Source organism: Peromyscus californicus, unplaced genomic scaffold (assembly GCF_007827085.1).
Source record: "Peromyscus californicus insignis strain IS unplaced genomic scaffold, ASM782708v3 Scaffold_21__1_contigs__length_65335640, whole genome shotgun sequence".
Classification (NCBI taxonomy): domain Eukaryota; kingdom Metazoa; phylum Chordata; class Mammalia; order Rodentia; family Cricetidae; genus Peromyscus; species Peromyscus californicus.
The window spans coordinates 40,936,014-40,952,225 of NW_026294514.1; the positions used below are offsets into that span (position 1 = coordinate 40,936,014).

At 40.1% G+C, this 16,212-nt stretch overlaps 1 protein-coding gene across 2 annotated transcripts in view; it reads right to left on the reverse strand.

Annotated features, from left to right (window-relative positions):
* The window catches only part of L3mbtl4 (L3MBTL histone methyl-lysine binding protein 4), a 448,777-nt gene that overhangs the window by 175,492 nt on the left and 257,073 nt on the right, over positions 1 to 16,212 (reverse strand). The window lies entirely within an intron of this gene.

The following is a 16,212-nucleotide window of genomic DNA, read 5'->3' on the forward strand; positions in this document are numbered from 1 at the left end:
ATTACCACATAAACATGATATGATGGGAGCAATCAAAGCAGAATCAGGAATCGAGATTGTACTGATTGCTAGGAAATGGGAAAGGGAACTGTCCTGTATTTCCAATTGCCCTTCTTGGTGTCTGAGTGATATAATCCACTTCGCTATAATCCACTCTGAAAAGGCTGGGCTTAGCAACCAGAATGGGTCAGAGACTAGGGCCATCCTCCCCACACCCCAAAACTGGCCACAGCTTCCTCTCAGAAGGCCACTTGCTTGGATGTACAGAAAACCCAGAACAGAGTGACGTTAACTCTGAGGACAACAAATGAACTCAGTTCATTTAAATGCACATCAGTCCAGATAGAGCTTGGCCAGCATTAGAGAATAAGGACCCGGATGCAGCATCTTTATCCTTTTATCACCACTGATGACTCATTGCTGAAACTGCATGCACTTACCCTAATTCCTTCAGCAACTTTTTGTAAAAACACAGCATTAGTACTCAGAGGTGACACCTGGTAGAGGATACGCAAACACTGCTGTTTGGAAAGGTAGGCAGATTTAAATGTCACTGACAGCACACAAGTGAGGATACTTTATCCCTTCTTGTTTTAAAAATAAGGATAACTGTGGAGGCTTTCTTTGTTCACTTTAAGAAAGATCGTGCATGTGTTATTTGTCCCCCCGTATTCCACATTCTCAGGATATGTCACCAACCAAACAGAAGGGCCTGGTCCTCTTGGAGCTTAACTTCTGTTGTCATAAATACAATAAACAATCAGGTCAAAGGGTGGACATGATGCCGGACGGAGAGGGTGGCATGCAGGCACTTATGGGAGAGCAAGGAAGAGAAGGTGACACTGGAGGTGGGGTTGTGCCTTAAGGCAGAGCAGCCAAGGTCCTGCAGGTGGTAAGAAAGCGAGCCATGATGAAACCACGGAGTTCCTGAGGCACCAGGACAGAAAAGAGGGCGGTGAGTGGTGATGTGGTCGAGGTGGAGTCTTCCTTCTCTTCTGGGATGGACTGGACAGACGGGAAGTGCCACATGAAAAAGGAGTGGATGAGAACATACCCACTGAGCTCCACCCACTTCCTCTACTGGACCAAACTTGCACAGGCTTTCAGTAACCTGGCCAGTGGCAAGCTCCTAAGAGGCAAGGCATGTGAGGCAGAGTGGATGCGGCTGGTCCAAGGGATGGGATGGGATTCCTGGGGAGTTCATGCCGAGAGACAAAAGTCTCGGGACCACAAACTGAAAATGTTTACAGGTGGATGCAGAAAGGGGACAGAAAGGAGGCTGAGAGGGAGGCCAGGGAAGAAAGGAGACCCAGGGGAGAACACTGGAGAATCACAGAGGCAGTGCCAAGAGAGAGAGAGCCTAGACATCCCACCAGCTCCAGGGTTTGGCAAAAGAATGATTCCGTGAAAGAAGTGAAGGAGAGTGGTGGGGGAGGGAAGGAGAAGTTGAGTTTGAGAATTTTGTTTCAGGATTCCTTATATCGGGGGTGGGATGAAAATAATCACAAAAAGTGGGCTTATTGTCAAAATATTATTATTATTTTCTTGTCAGAGCGATGATAGTTCTCTAGTGGAGAATAATATTAGAAAAGCCCCAGATGTAAGAGAAACAAACTAGGACAAGGACAGCGTGTGCGGGGAGAGCTGCCACACCCTTTGTGGGTATGATAAACATCTCCACCGTTCCTCCTCTAATCTCAGCAAAGGCAGTGAGGTCACCAGTGAAGCAAGGGAGGGCGAGGAGACAAATACGCTACAACTAGAGCTAGACTTGATAAAATTGGCCATTCGTGTATGCAAGTCCTTTTTTTTCAAGTAATTAAAGTGATATAGCCTTTATTTGAAATTAGAAGCAGTTAAGCTAGATGCTGCTTTTTTTTTTTTAACCCGCTGTATCTAAGATATTTACTTGTCGTTTGCAAAGTTTTAATGAAATAATTATCACTCAGTGTGGGAGAATGCAAGCAATAAGCATTATCTATCAAACTGAAATTATAAGTCAACCATACTGTTCTCTCCTGACTAATGAAATCAGAGGTGACCAATACCTACTGTACTAGAATAATTTCTCGAGCAGAAGGAAGTTGAGTGACCAAAGACCATATTTGCTTATCTAGTTTCTAAATGTCACGTTTTGATATGCGTATGAAACGGGAAAATAATGGTTAAGTGGAACTGCAAAAAGAAATTTAAAAAAATTCCCTAAAATGTAAATTTTATATTTCCTTGATAATCTAGGGGAAAAAAAGCCCTTGGAAAGGTAATCTAAGAGTCCTTGTAGCACAGGAAAACAGTCAGAACTGTGACAATCCTGAGGACCAGAGCCTGCAACAGTGATCTCTCTCATAGCAAGGGGAAGGAAAATGCACAAACATGATTTCCCAGAAGTCTCTTCCACAGACCCGATGGAACTTCTTAGCACCTAAGGCAAAAAAGAGGAACCTCGGGCTTTATTTATTATTTAGAAGGAGTAAAATGCCACCTTTGTAATGAAGAACAGGCAAATATTTTCTTAACAAAATTATAAAGTACATTTATCATACATTAACTATACACAAATGATTAATTACACAAGGCTCCCTGAAAAATTTGGTGTGGTGGATAAATAAGGGCACTGAACTTTGATGGAAAATGAAATGTACCTGAATGAACCTCTTAGACTGGGCTGTGCACTTCAGGGGCAGAACACTATAGACAATGCACGTGCAAATGTGTGTGTGTGTGTGTGTGTGTGTGTGTGTGTGTGTGTGTGTGTGTGTGTGTGTTTGTATGTTTGTATGTGTGTGTGCTTGTGTGTGTGTGTGTATGTGTAACTGACATATAAATGTAATGACATTAATGAATAAGGGGACATTATGGATTGAATTGGAGACATTTCTCCATTCAAATATACCACGATATTTCAAAATAAAGAATTTATACTGCAACTTATTATCTCTAACTAAATACACAAAATTATGCTTTTGTTATTAGAGAAGAGTATAGGCCTTCAGGGAAATGTTTCTAAACCCTTTAAAAAGCCAGGAGGAAGGCTCTGCTGCCGCTGTACAGCTGGGCAATCTTGAGTGGTTTACTTGTGCCGGTTCCTTACAGACAGGGCTCTGCTCTACCCATCGCATGCGTGCTTTTCAAATACTCCTTCCCTTTCTGCAGAAAGGTTGCCTCTTGGTCATCTTCCTCGTCTGCAGAAACTTTCTTACTAGATTGCCCCACTAGTTTGTTTTTACTTTTGTTCCCTGTGTTATGAAATCCAGAAGCTCGCTGTTAAAATTGATGCCAGAATCAGGCACACAGCATGCCCGAGTTCCTAACACAAGGGAGATTAACGAAGAGGACTTGCCAAGGTCAGCGCCGGCTGGGTCTGTGTAGTGAGTTCCAGGCCAGGCCGGCTGCATAGATATAGCTTGTCTCAAAGCAAAGTCACAAACAAACGAACAAACAGACCAATGTCAAGGATCTGTTTCCCTATGCTTTCTTCTACAAGGTTTGCAGCTTTAAGTCTTAACACTTGAGCTGTTAATATATTTCAAGTTAATTTATGCATATAATATAAGGGTCTAACTTAATTTTTCTCCATGTGGAAAAGTTTCTGATGGAATTCCCCCTCTCTGTATATGTATGTATATATAATATGATATGCATATATATACATATACATACATACACATACAATCAACAAAGAGATAATGTCTTATCCCTTTCAGTCTGGATGTCTTTGATTTCTTATCCTCCACTGATTTCTCTGGCTATGTCTTTGAGCAATATGTTGAATAAAAGTGTTGACTGCAGGTCATCTTGTTTTTGTTCAAATCTCAGTATGATCTTAGCTGTGGGCTTGTCATAATGGTTATATTATGTTAAGGACCTCTCGTTCTGTATCTAGTTCATTAAGAGTATTTTTGCAATTGAAGTATGTTGAATTTTGTCAGAAGCATTTTCTGTATCTACTGACATAATCACCTGGTACCTATCCTTCATTCATTTCATAAAGTCCCAAAGTTATTGATTTGCCTATGTTGAACCCATTCTTGAATCTCAGGGATAAATCTTACTTAAATGAGCTATTGGATTCAGGGGTTTTTTGTTTGTTTGTTTGTTTGTTTTTTGAGACAGGGTTTCTCTGCATAGCTTTGCGCCTTTCCTGGAACTCGCTTTGTAGACCAGGCTGGCTTCAAACTCATAGAGATCCACCTGCCTCTGCCTCCCAAGTGCTGGGATTAAAGGTGTGTGCCACTGTCACCCGACTCAAGGTTTTTTTTTTTTTTTTTTTTGATGTTGTTGTTTCTTTGGGGTTTTTTTTGCCATTTTGTAGAGATGTTTTACATTTTTGTCTATTGGGAATTATTGGGCCACAAATTTCTTTTCATTTCTTTCCTTTTGTCCAGCTACAGCCTCAGGATGAGTCCGGCCTTGTAAGATAAGTTTGGAAGTGTTGTCTCCATTTCAATTGTATATATTATATACATTTATATACAATATACAATGTATATGTGTGCATATGTATATGGATATATATTATATGTAGATATGTAATGTATATAAATACACACACATACAAAGTGGTATATGGACTGCCATTAGTTCCTTTTATTCTTGGTAGAACTTACAATTCATCTGTGAAACCATCCAATCCTGGGCTTTCTTCACTGGAAACTTTTTACGAATGATTCAATCTCCTTACTTATTATTAGTATGCTCAGATTCTATATTTTCTCATGATTTAGTTTGGGTGGATTGGCTCCCTCTACAAATTTATCATGTAATTGTTCATGGTTGCTCCTTACAGCCCTTTATATCTCTGTGGTATCAACTTGAATGTATTCCAATCAAAGGCTTGCTTTTTTATTTTTTCAGTTAAAGAAAAACAACTCTGAGCTTCTTTGATCTTCTTTCATTCTGGGCCATTTGTCATTTAGTTCTCTGATATTTATGTCCTTTCCATTGACTTCTGGCCTAGTTTATTCTTCTTTTGATATTTATTCATCTTTTAAACGTTCCTTGAGGTGTAAACTCAAATTGCTTATTCCAAGTCCTCCTTTTCCCCTGATATATTCATTTCTATAAAAGCCCCTCCTCACACTGCTGTTTTGGTACATCCTATAAGTTTTTGTTTCCTGTGTTTACATTTTAGCTTGTCTTGAGATACTTTCACTGACTTCTTTATCTCTTCTTTGACCCATTGGTCTGGAAAATTATGTCAATTTTCCAAAGTACCTTGCCATTATTAATTTCTAGTTTTATACTACTGCAGTAAGAAAAGATACTAAAAATTATTTTAATCTTCTTAATCTTTTAAACATTTCATTTGAGGTCCAACATAGGATGGATGTTACAGAGTGTTCTGTGTACACTTATGATATAGTCTGCAGCTGTAGAATAGAATGTTCTATATATGTTCAATAGGACTTGGTCTATAGTGTTATTCCAATACAATGTTCCCTTGTTGACTTTCTATTTGGATGATTCTATCCAGACAGACAGTGAAGCACTACTATTATGTTTGTGTGTGTGTGTGTGTGTGCGCGTGCACGCGCGCGCACGTGCGCCCATGTGTGTGCTTATTTGTCCCTGCATTTCTTTTAACATTTATTTATATAATATTCAAAATTACTATACATTTATATACATACAATTTCTCCTCAACCATTTGTAGCTTTAAAAATAGCAGGTGTGTTCATACACATTAAGGTGATTAAATATCTGAATGCAATCTAATTGAGTTTCCACATATGTGCAAGCTCAAGTGTACACAAGCAAATATGTGTACACATGCACAACATAAAAACACACACACTCACACACACAAAGAGAGGGACAGATAGCGAGCTATTAAATAGGTTGGATTCTATTGAGCCGTGGAAGCCAGAAATGTTCACATTCTTCCTCAGTTTCAACATGTTTTTCAAGTATGAACAGTCTCCTGAACTTCTGATGTGCTGGTGTGTTGAGGTGTGTGAGCTTGCTTGTAGTCTGCCTCTCAGCTCTTCTGATGAAATCACCGTATCCTCAACCACACCCATGGTCTAGTGTGATGGCTGGAAGCAGCCCACTATGTGCTTCCCACTGACTGTGACTAGACATGCTTTGGTAGCACTTGCTGAATTTAGAACCTAACACTGGGAGAAGCTGTGGAGTCGCAGCTTAGTCTGGTTTACTGGATTCTTTTTTTCTGGCTGTTGGTATTGTCATACCATTTGGTGGGAGGTTACATAAAAGATTCCTCTTCTATTCTAATGACTTCCATCACAAGACAAGTGCATTGCCATAAAAAAAGGGAATGATGACTTCAAAGTAAATGATGGAAGATGTTCCTGTCAATCTAGGAAACATAAACTGCACATTAAAGAATGAAAACTTACATAACCACATTTCTTTTATTCTGCTTTACAATTTGTTAGGACAATAAAAGCTTTTAATGTGCAGAAAAACAGTAGAGCGAAGCAGCACTAAGGAGAGTGGGGAGGGTCTAAGGGGGCTAATGTCTTGTAGGAGAGGAGCCACAGTGCAGAATGAGGGACACGTTCTTAGCAGCTGTATCTCACCCCCACCACTGCCATAATGACCTTCACCTCTTTGGCACTTACAGAAATAATCCTGCATATAGAAAAACTGTGTGAAGGTATGAGTGCAAGCAAGCATAGCAACATTTTTCAGGATGCCATCAGATGTGTGAGTGACAGCAGGAGCCTGAACTGCTGGGGTCAAGTCTAGTGGGTCCTATCAGAAATGGTCAAGTGGCTATGGCTGTTCAGAGTAGTTCTGATTTTGTAAACACGACAGCCCTGTGAGTGTCTCAGGGAATGTATCTCAATGGCTATCACTGCCAGATGGACAGCTACCCGAAGTTACCACCCCAAAGACCTACGTGATAAGTATCTCATTTCTAATGAGTATCAAAGCATACTTGAAAAAAGTAAGTCGAAAGCTCACAGTTTCTAACTATGCCACACAATTTTCAAAGTTTGCCTCTCCCCAGTGTTCTCTGGATCCTAGGTTTGTGTAATTTCAACTTCCTCATTCTTGTTTACTTAAAATGCCGAGTGAACAAAACTCATCACCATCATACAGTTCTTTTCCATATGAAGAACATAATGTTTCTTTTCATTAAAATATTTGGTTCTGTTTATCCCTATGGGTCATTTAAGGGTACATCCATTTGTAAAACAAACTGTCAAGCACTACTGACTTTTTCTAATACTACAGAAAACAAATGAACAAAAGGTTTTGCAGGAGATTAAACACCACTCAGCTTGCCTTGAAAGTGACCCTGGGAGTTGCTCTCCCCTGCTTCCCATCCTCCCAATTGTGCGAGAAGACACTCCAGTCACTGAGAGGACATGTTTTTGTTTGTTTTGTTTTACATCAGCACTAAATATTAATATGGGCAGTAGTCAAAAAGGCCATACAATCTTCTTTGTGTCTCAGACAGTCATGGAAGTGCCAGACTGGGCAACAGTGTGTGGTCATGAGAGAGAGGGGACTCATTATCCTCTTAATCCATGGTTTCCTGGGGGCAGAAATCATGTCCCATGGGAATTTGTATGTTCTAAAGAAGAAGTCAATACAGTAGATACATAAAGTTTATCCATCCAACAATAGCCTGCCTCCTTGAGTGGAGTCACCAGCAGCCAGTCAATGGCTCTACCCAGGAGGCTTCTGTTATTTCCCTGTAGGGGTATGATTCCTCAAGCCTCACTCCTTTTCCCTGGAAGGTATTATACTTTCTTAAGATTAAAAGTCTCCCAGAGAAATCCTGAGAGATCTGCTGCCTAACTCAAGACCTTGTGTGTCTGTAAGGCCATGGCCAGAGGTAAGCCATAACTAGAGCAGGGTGCAAATGTGTGAGGCCTTAATGTCCTCCCACCCACTTCATGACTTTCAGAGGTCGGTGACTATTCTGTTTTCAACACTGGCAGAGTCGGTCTGTACATGGGATAACCAAGGATATCCCACCAGCACCTCTGTACCATTAACAGAGACTGAGAGTAGAGTCATCCAGCTGTGGGGAGGAAGCTCTCTGCCAGATCATTCTGAGCCAGCACTAGGAACCCAGCGCCACATTTAGAACAAAGCGAATTCTGCCCTCACACTTCCAGAAGGCAGACACTGGATAAGCCCTTTACCAGGGAACATTTCAAAGAGATAATATCATTAAGACTGTAAGCACATTTTGAAATGTATTATTTTTTCTTGATAAGTCTATCATGTAAATCTGTAATTAGGGACTTCTAAAATAGCTAACTTTTTAAAGCACAATATGCCGTAATTGTCTATTAAGTCAATGAGTACTCGGGGACTCTTAAAGCTGCTGATTACTTTCTTGCTGTGTTTTGGAAGAACAAGTACTTCCAAAAAGATTCCTTTCACCATTCTCTTTAAAATAGAGCAGGTTTGAAAATGTGCTGATACCTGGCTAGGTCAGCAATTCTTCCGTTTCTACAGGAATGGTCTCCTCTATCACACTGATTGCCTCCTATGTGGTCTGTACTCAGAATGCCTTCTATCTTATAACCTAAGCAAATTTTTATCTAATTGAACAAAACTTTTCTATTCTTCAGATTCCCAAATGCTCTCTAGAGAAAGCTTTATTAATTGTTCATTTCTAAATGAACTGTCAGTATTTTATCTCACTTAACAGGACACACAATGGACTAGACCATATGGTATATTTTCAAGTCATTCTGTCAGTCTTATACATCTGCAGTGAAATGAACCAAAGCTGAATCTTCTATCAAGCTATGTTCTATGATGTTCATTTGTGTTTAATAGCTGAACTGATTAGCCCTGTTCCCCATGTCCTTAACATAAATGGCAGAGGCTGGATGTATTATCATTATTGGGCATGTTGGTATTCTACTAGTATATACTTGATTTCATAATGATATTTCATTGCATTGGCTTTGTAATCAAGCTTTGTAATTACTTCCAAATATAAATCAAACAGAAGCTAAAGAAAGAACAATGACAAAATTATTTAGGCACGCAAACCAGATAGGAAATCTCAATGTTCTGCCTGCCAGCTTCCCAGCCGTGAAAATGTTCTCTCTCAGTTGTGGGGGATGCCTGGTCCTTGTCTCTCCTAGGAGGCCCTGATTAGACAAACCCCATAGCCACAGCTGAAAAAGTCACCCCACTGAAGGCAGATGTGACAGCTCACACTGGTAATCCTAGCACTTGGGGGACTGAGACAGGAGGACCACAAGTTTGCAGCAATCTTGAGCATCATATAAAGCTCAGTTCAAAGAAAATAAAGTTTAGGAAGAAGAGACAGAGAGAAGGAGGGGAAAAGGAAGAAGGCTGAAAGAGAGAACACAAGATGGCCTCTAAGACCAAAGTCTTAGGGACAGTGATTATTCAACTCTTAAATGAGATACAGGCATCCATTTGGGGATGCTAGGCTACAGGAAAATACTGGCACAACACTCACTGTCTCCCACTCCAGAAGTGATGGTATAGCCAGGAAGCCTCTCTAAGAAGACACACTTGAGTGAATTCTTAAAACGAGAATGATGTTAGACATAGAAGATAGAAAAGATGGTACAGCCAAAGGCTCTGGGGTAGCTTGTGTTTAAGAAACTGAAACAACACACAAGATGTGGAAGGAGAAAAGAGGGTCAGAGGCGTGTACTTCCACACTGATCTCTTCTCACATCACCCTCCTCCACTCTCCTATTTATCTCTCTTGGTTCTGGCATTAAAGTGGGCACCTATTTACAATCACAAAGGCCCTAAACGAGCTTGGTAAACTCATTTCCTTTGGTGATCTGTTTCACTTGGCATTGGGGTAGCTTTATGTCTCTGAGAAAAGACCCCACCTGGCTCCATCCATATGCAGCAGGCTGTTGGACAAGTAGATGAGCCTGTGACCCTCATGTTGCTTTGGCACAGCCAAGGGGGCTATGGAGGGTTCCCAGAAGTTCCAATATGCCTCAGAAAGAAGACAGACAGTTCCTGAGACACAACAGGTGAGCAGTCTGGGACCAAGTGGAAAGGTCTCATAGAGAGCTACATAGGGACTGGAGTGGACAGTTAGGGTCATTCTTTGTGGGGGGCCACCTTGAGGCATAACTACAGAGGATTGCCCAAAGGCCCCTCAAGGACTCCTCTTCATGGGATGGAAGAGCTTAGACATTTCCTTAGACAAGCCCCTGGCCTTTGAGCTTCTAGCAAACCCACCCTTCCACCAAATCTGGCTTCTAACTCTTTCATCAGCTAAATAACCCATTTCCTGCTGTGTGTGTGTGTGTGTGTGTGTGTGTGTGTGTGTGTGTGTGTGTGTGTGTGTGTATGTGTGTGTGTGTGTGTGTGTGTGTGTGTGTGTGTGAGAGAGAGAGAGGGGGGGGGAGTAGAGAAGAAGGAGACTTACCTGTTTAAAAAGGATTCAGAAGGGCAGGGTAAGAAGTCTGGTTTAACCACAGCCAGTCACCAATCTGTAAGTCAGTTCCCTAACCTCTAGATTGAATAAGCATATGAGAACTGATAATTTTATATTCTTCATCCCTATCTTTGGTAACTCTCAAGGACAAAGTACCCTTTCTAGGTTGACGGACATTTTTCTGAGAAGATGGATCAAGTAATCTCTCCTGTGTCTATTCAATCTTATGCTCAAATTAGGAGAGGAACTTTGTTTCTTCTATATGGAAACGTAAGAAATAAGAGGCACACCTTAGCTGATGTGGTGGCCTCTCACACAGAATGCTCCAGAACATTTCTTGAGGCTCTTCATGGAAGGAATAGCAGCACCATTATGACAGTATGTACTCCACCATACCATTTCACATTCCACAAGCTCTTGTCATGGTGTGTGGGCTCTTTATCACTTCAGCACAAATACTTTATGTGCATGCTGATGAGAACATTTGATAGTTGCCAGGTGGGAGCCCACATCTGGATGTAGTTAAAGGAACCGATTTTCCCTTCTCCACTGTACCTTTTAGACTGACTGGGTCTCATCACATTTTTATTGTCTGTTTTTATTCTGACCTGAACACACTACAAAGAAGTTTCATAGCATTATATTTTATTTTGTTTAAGTTTGATTTGTGAGAGAGGACTTTGTTGTTGTTGCCTGGTTCTTTTTTTTTTTTTTTTTTTGTTAAGGTTTTTGGTTGTGAAATTGCATGTGTGTTTGTGTATGTGAAAGTGAGTGCAGCGGTCTGTAGAGCTGCAGCAACAGGTGACCCTGAGCCACGCACCAGGACACTGGATTGCAAAGGAGTTCCTTCCTTGTCAGTGCCCAAATGTTAGATAAGGTTAGCGCCAAGTCCAAGAAACAGAAAACACAGAAGGGAAGGAGTCAGAGCACAGACTGGGAAGAGAGGTATCAAGAGGCCTAAGGAAGGGTCACTGTCTGCATCACAAATATAGAAAGGGGACTGAGGCATGCATGTCTGTGGGGGAGAGGTTGCCTTGCGTTTGCAGAACACTGGGCAGGGAACAGGAGGGGATGAGGGGACAGAGAAGGAGGAGATGGGAGGAGAGGGCTCAGGCAAAGACTGATTCTGCCCATTTTATCTGATAACTAGAAACTTTTGAACAAATAGATGGAGGTAATTTTATTTGACTCCACATCCATAATATATTCTGATTTTTTTCTTTAATTTAAAAAGTAGCCAAGCTAGTTCTTAGCTGCATTTGCTTTAGAGCATTTGCTTATCAGATGTCTGAACCAATAGTTAATTCTAAATGCTTTGAATTGTCCTAAATGTTAATCGATATCCACTCAATGATTGGCAAGTACTTTCTGCACAGTACAATTGTAATGGGTATGCAGGAGGAAAACACAACTTTCTAATTTTCTGAGCCAATGAAAAATGCTGAAGAGGACTGTGACTTGTGTCCTAGCTTGGTTCTTGCTGGTTGCCAGGTAAAATGAAAGCTGAAGATTATGTTTATTCTCCCCAAACTGCAAGGCTCAGGGGTAAAGTAGCTTGTTCAAAGTCAGTCAGAAATCTAAACCCAAAGCTGTCAGGTTTTGAAGTCTAGCATCTTATTTCTAAAACTTGGCTAATTTTTAATGCAAGAAATGCTGGACACACGGTTTTCCAATGGAATTGGTAATCTGTGTGTCAATAATGAATGATGTAGTGTATAAATGAGGCTTATTTGAGGAACTACAGTATGAAATGTGGCTAGGGTTACAGCTTCCAAACTATGATATTAAAATGTTGTCAAAAGGCAACCCTAGGATCTGAGGAGATGACACAGTATGTAAGGTGCTTGTCTTGTAAGCATAAGGATATGAATTTAGTTCTTAGGACTCACATAAAGAAGCACAGCATGGTGGGAAATATCCCAGCACTGGGGAGGAGGAAAGAAGTGGATCCCTGAAGATTACTACCTAGCAAGTCTAACTTACTTGATGAATTCCAGGCTAGTGAGAGATTTTCTGTCTCAAAAACCAAGCCAGATAGAATCTGAACAAAAACAGCTGCTGATATGTATAGACACTCACACACACACACACACACACACACACACACACACACACACACACACACACAATAACTAAAAGACAGTCCTGGGTGTCCCAGGATCCTCTGTGAACCACATTTTTGGGACATGTAGAACAAGTATTATAGAACTCTATGTTGGACATGGCCAGCAGAATAACTTTAGCCCATGAGAAAGAAACTGAATCAACACTAGACAGTCATCCCCCAGATGACAAACTGGGCAAAGCCAGATTCTGGAAAGAGACATTGACTTGGGTTCCAAGCAATACAGGCAGGACACTGGGAAGGACTACCAGCAGGTGGTGGGGGTGGGGGGTGGTGACATTTGCAGTCACACTTGGGAAGATTGGATGACTGTGCATGACAGAGCTTTCCAAGTGACTCTAGTGTAGGGTTACTCTTGAAGGACTACTCAACTCCTGCCTGAGGGAAGCAGCCTCTGTGACAGGACCCACATCTGTGACATGGGCACCCATGGGTATGGAAGACACTGTGGAGCCTTACAAGGACCTCCGAGGGCGCGTACTCTGTCTTGGCTCACTTTCTGCAATGAGATTAAATGACACTGGCAAAATGAAAACAAAAAGGACTATCATTTATTTAGACAGTTCTAAAATTTTAATAAATTCTCATAAAATGTGAATGAGAACCAAAGAGTTCAAATTTTGCTTGTTCCTGGACTGTTTGCCCCTTGAAAGGTTGTCTTTTGTCCAAATGTATCTTTCTGAAATCAGGTACTTCCTACAGGCCCCTACAGGCCTAACCCAAGAGCATACTTCTCAGTCTTTAAGACATGACCACCTCAGGTTTAATATTTACTAAAGGCAGGCAGCTACATGGCTTTTTTATTTCCATTTCATTCATTCAGAAAGTATAGCTACTTTAGACGTAAAATCTGAGCTCACTGAAAATAAAACAGGTGTGTGAATATATATATGTATATATATATATATATACACATATATACACATATATACATACATATGTGTATATATGTGTACATAATATAGCATATATAGAAGTGCTTACTTTCCTCCTTGCTTCTTGGGCATTATAAAATATTATATATATATATATATATACATATATATATAAAATATATTATAATTTGTGTTATAATAGTACAAATGGTTGGAAGGAAAAATACTTGATTAGCAAAAAAGACATAAGAATAATAGGCTACAAATAGTCCAAATCACATCTTCTTCTGATTGTCTTATTTTTACCCAATATTGCTGTTAAGTTACTTGATTTAGTCTCTTGTGAAATTTTATAAACTTAAAGCAATAACATAGATACATAGATGACTTCTGAGACAAAGTCTAACTCTTTAAGAAGATAAATTACCCAATGTCTAAGATTTTCTCTAAGTTTAAACTTCTAAAAGTCTTTGCAATGTTTGATCAATAAAGCATGCATGCCACATATAATGAATTACAAATAAAACAATGGAATGTAAAAATTATTGGAACCAGTTGTTGTGGCACAGGTCTTTAATCCTAGCTCACGGGAGACAAATGCAGGAAGATCTCTGTGAGTTCAAGTCCAGCCTGGTCTACATAGTGAGTTCCAGTCCAGACAAGACAACAGAGTGAGACCCCATCTCAAAAAATTATCTTCAAGCAGAAATGTCACTAAAATATCTCAAAATTAACATTAGTTGGGTGACTTCATCTGTTTATAGATGATGAGCTCTATGTGTGGATTTTGGTTTGTTTTGTTTAGATTTATGAAATGCAATTATTTTGATCTGGTTGTCAAGGATACCAGACATCTAAAGGAAAGAAGGTATGACTTGAATCATATGAATATATAAATCAACTACTTAAAGTACCAATCAGAAATAAAACATGACTTACTAGGGTTGTCTGTATAAACTATGGTTGGGAATACAAACTGCAGATCAGGAGCAGCTCCTCACCCCTCACCACATGGGCACAGGACACCAGCTGAGGGCTAAGGTGTCTTTGTATAATCAAACCTCTATCCATGCCATATGAAAGGATGGCATGCAATAATAAGTCACGAGGACTCTGTAGCCAACAAGATTTATCATGTCTCATCCAGTCTCAGAAGTGTTCCCACAGTAGGGGAATCAGCATATATGTCACCTGTCCTGTAGTCTTTCTTGATTTCTTTTTTCATGTCTGTAGTCAAGATTTTCAGGAGGTCTCCCACAATAAAATCTGATCCTCATTAATTTTGAAGAGAACCATAACTTTTTGTTTCCTGTGGAAACAAAGGCATAACCTCTCCCCCAACGCAACATATTTTCTGACTTCCATTTTGAAGTTAAGACATTCTTAAAATATATAAACTGGTTTAATTGAGCAGTTTCCATAATCCAATGTCTCTCAGCAGCCATTGTTTTTTGTTTATTAGCGTTTAAAAAATTCAAAGTCAACAAAGCACCATACAGAATCCAGATATCCTGTATATTTTCCATATTTACATGGCTTATTCTTTTCATATATGCTATTCTTTCTTTAATGACATTATTATTTTTAAACTATTTTTCTAAGCCTGTCTATATCCATTTTCTTTTCTTTCTTTAGCATCTAAGCACATTTATAAACATACTGTAGCTTTTTAGAGGTTTTCTGTCTCTGGATCTAGCTTTACCAAGTGCCTGCAGTGTTTTCTGATTGTCACTGTACAACTCAGCTTAGCGCATGACACTGGTGGCTGACTCCAGCCTGCAGCCAGCAGCCAGTAGGCATGCCTCTGTATGTCGCTGAGCATCAGCCCACTTGAGAGACTGCAGGACTAGGAAGCCACATCTGGCTCCTTGTCCAGAACTTTTCTTAGCTTTCTCAGGCCCTTTGCTCAGATATTCAAGCCACCATGTTGGACCCCATATGTAGTTTGATTTTTCCCTTGAGCCTCTAGCTCACAAATAATGACACAGAGACTTATTAATTATGAAAGCATGACCTTAGCTTAGGCTTGTTTTTAACTAGCTCTTATAACTTAAGTAAACCCATCTCTATTCATCTATGTACCACCCACTCTGCTTCCTCCATGTCTCTTTGCATCTCTCTTGGGCCTAGATTCCTCCCCCTGGCCGGAAGTCCCGCCTATCCCTCCTCCCTAGTTATTGGCCATTTAACATTTTATTAAACCAATCATAGCAATACACCTTCACACAGTGTACAAATATCCCACAACAAGAAGTGCTCACTTGCTAACATTCCAGCTTCTTCTTAATACACTGATGGATGGAAGGAGAACCAGTAAGTAGAAGAAAACACACACACACACACAATAATGGAGACTGTTGGAACGAAGGCCTAGAACAAGTGATTAGCCATGCTAGCCTAATCGGACAAAATAAGGCACTTCGGTTGGAAGCTCATTAGAATTTAGAGTGCTTAATTTCTTCCTTAGGTTTAAGTGGCTAGAAAGACAGAAATCACACAGATCCCAACAGAATAGAGTGTTCTTCCACTCTCATTCTTCAAACTGCTGAAGTTTAAAATATTTCATATTTTTTGAAAGTTTTATAATTTATTGTATAAGATAAAATTAACACGGGGTGCTTAAAAAAAAGATCCAACTTCAGTGACAAATATTAGATTTAGAAATGTTGGCTCAGATCTTCAAGCCAACATGTAGACAAGAAAGACTGCTTCAGAAAACATGAGAATTGTTCCTTAGAGATTATTGCTTCTCATCTAATCTAAACCCTGTCCTTTGAGCCTTAATTGGGAATAACTGATTTTCAGAGTCAGCTTGAATGGCTATTAATTAATTCACC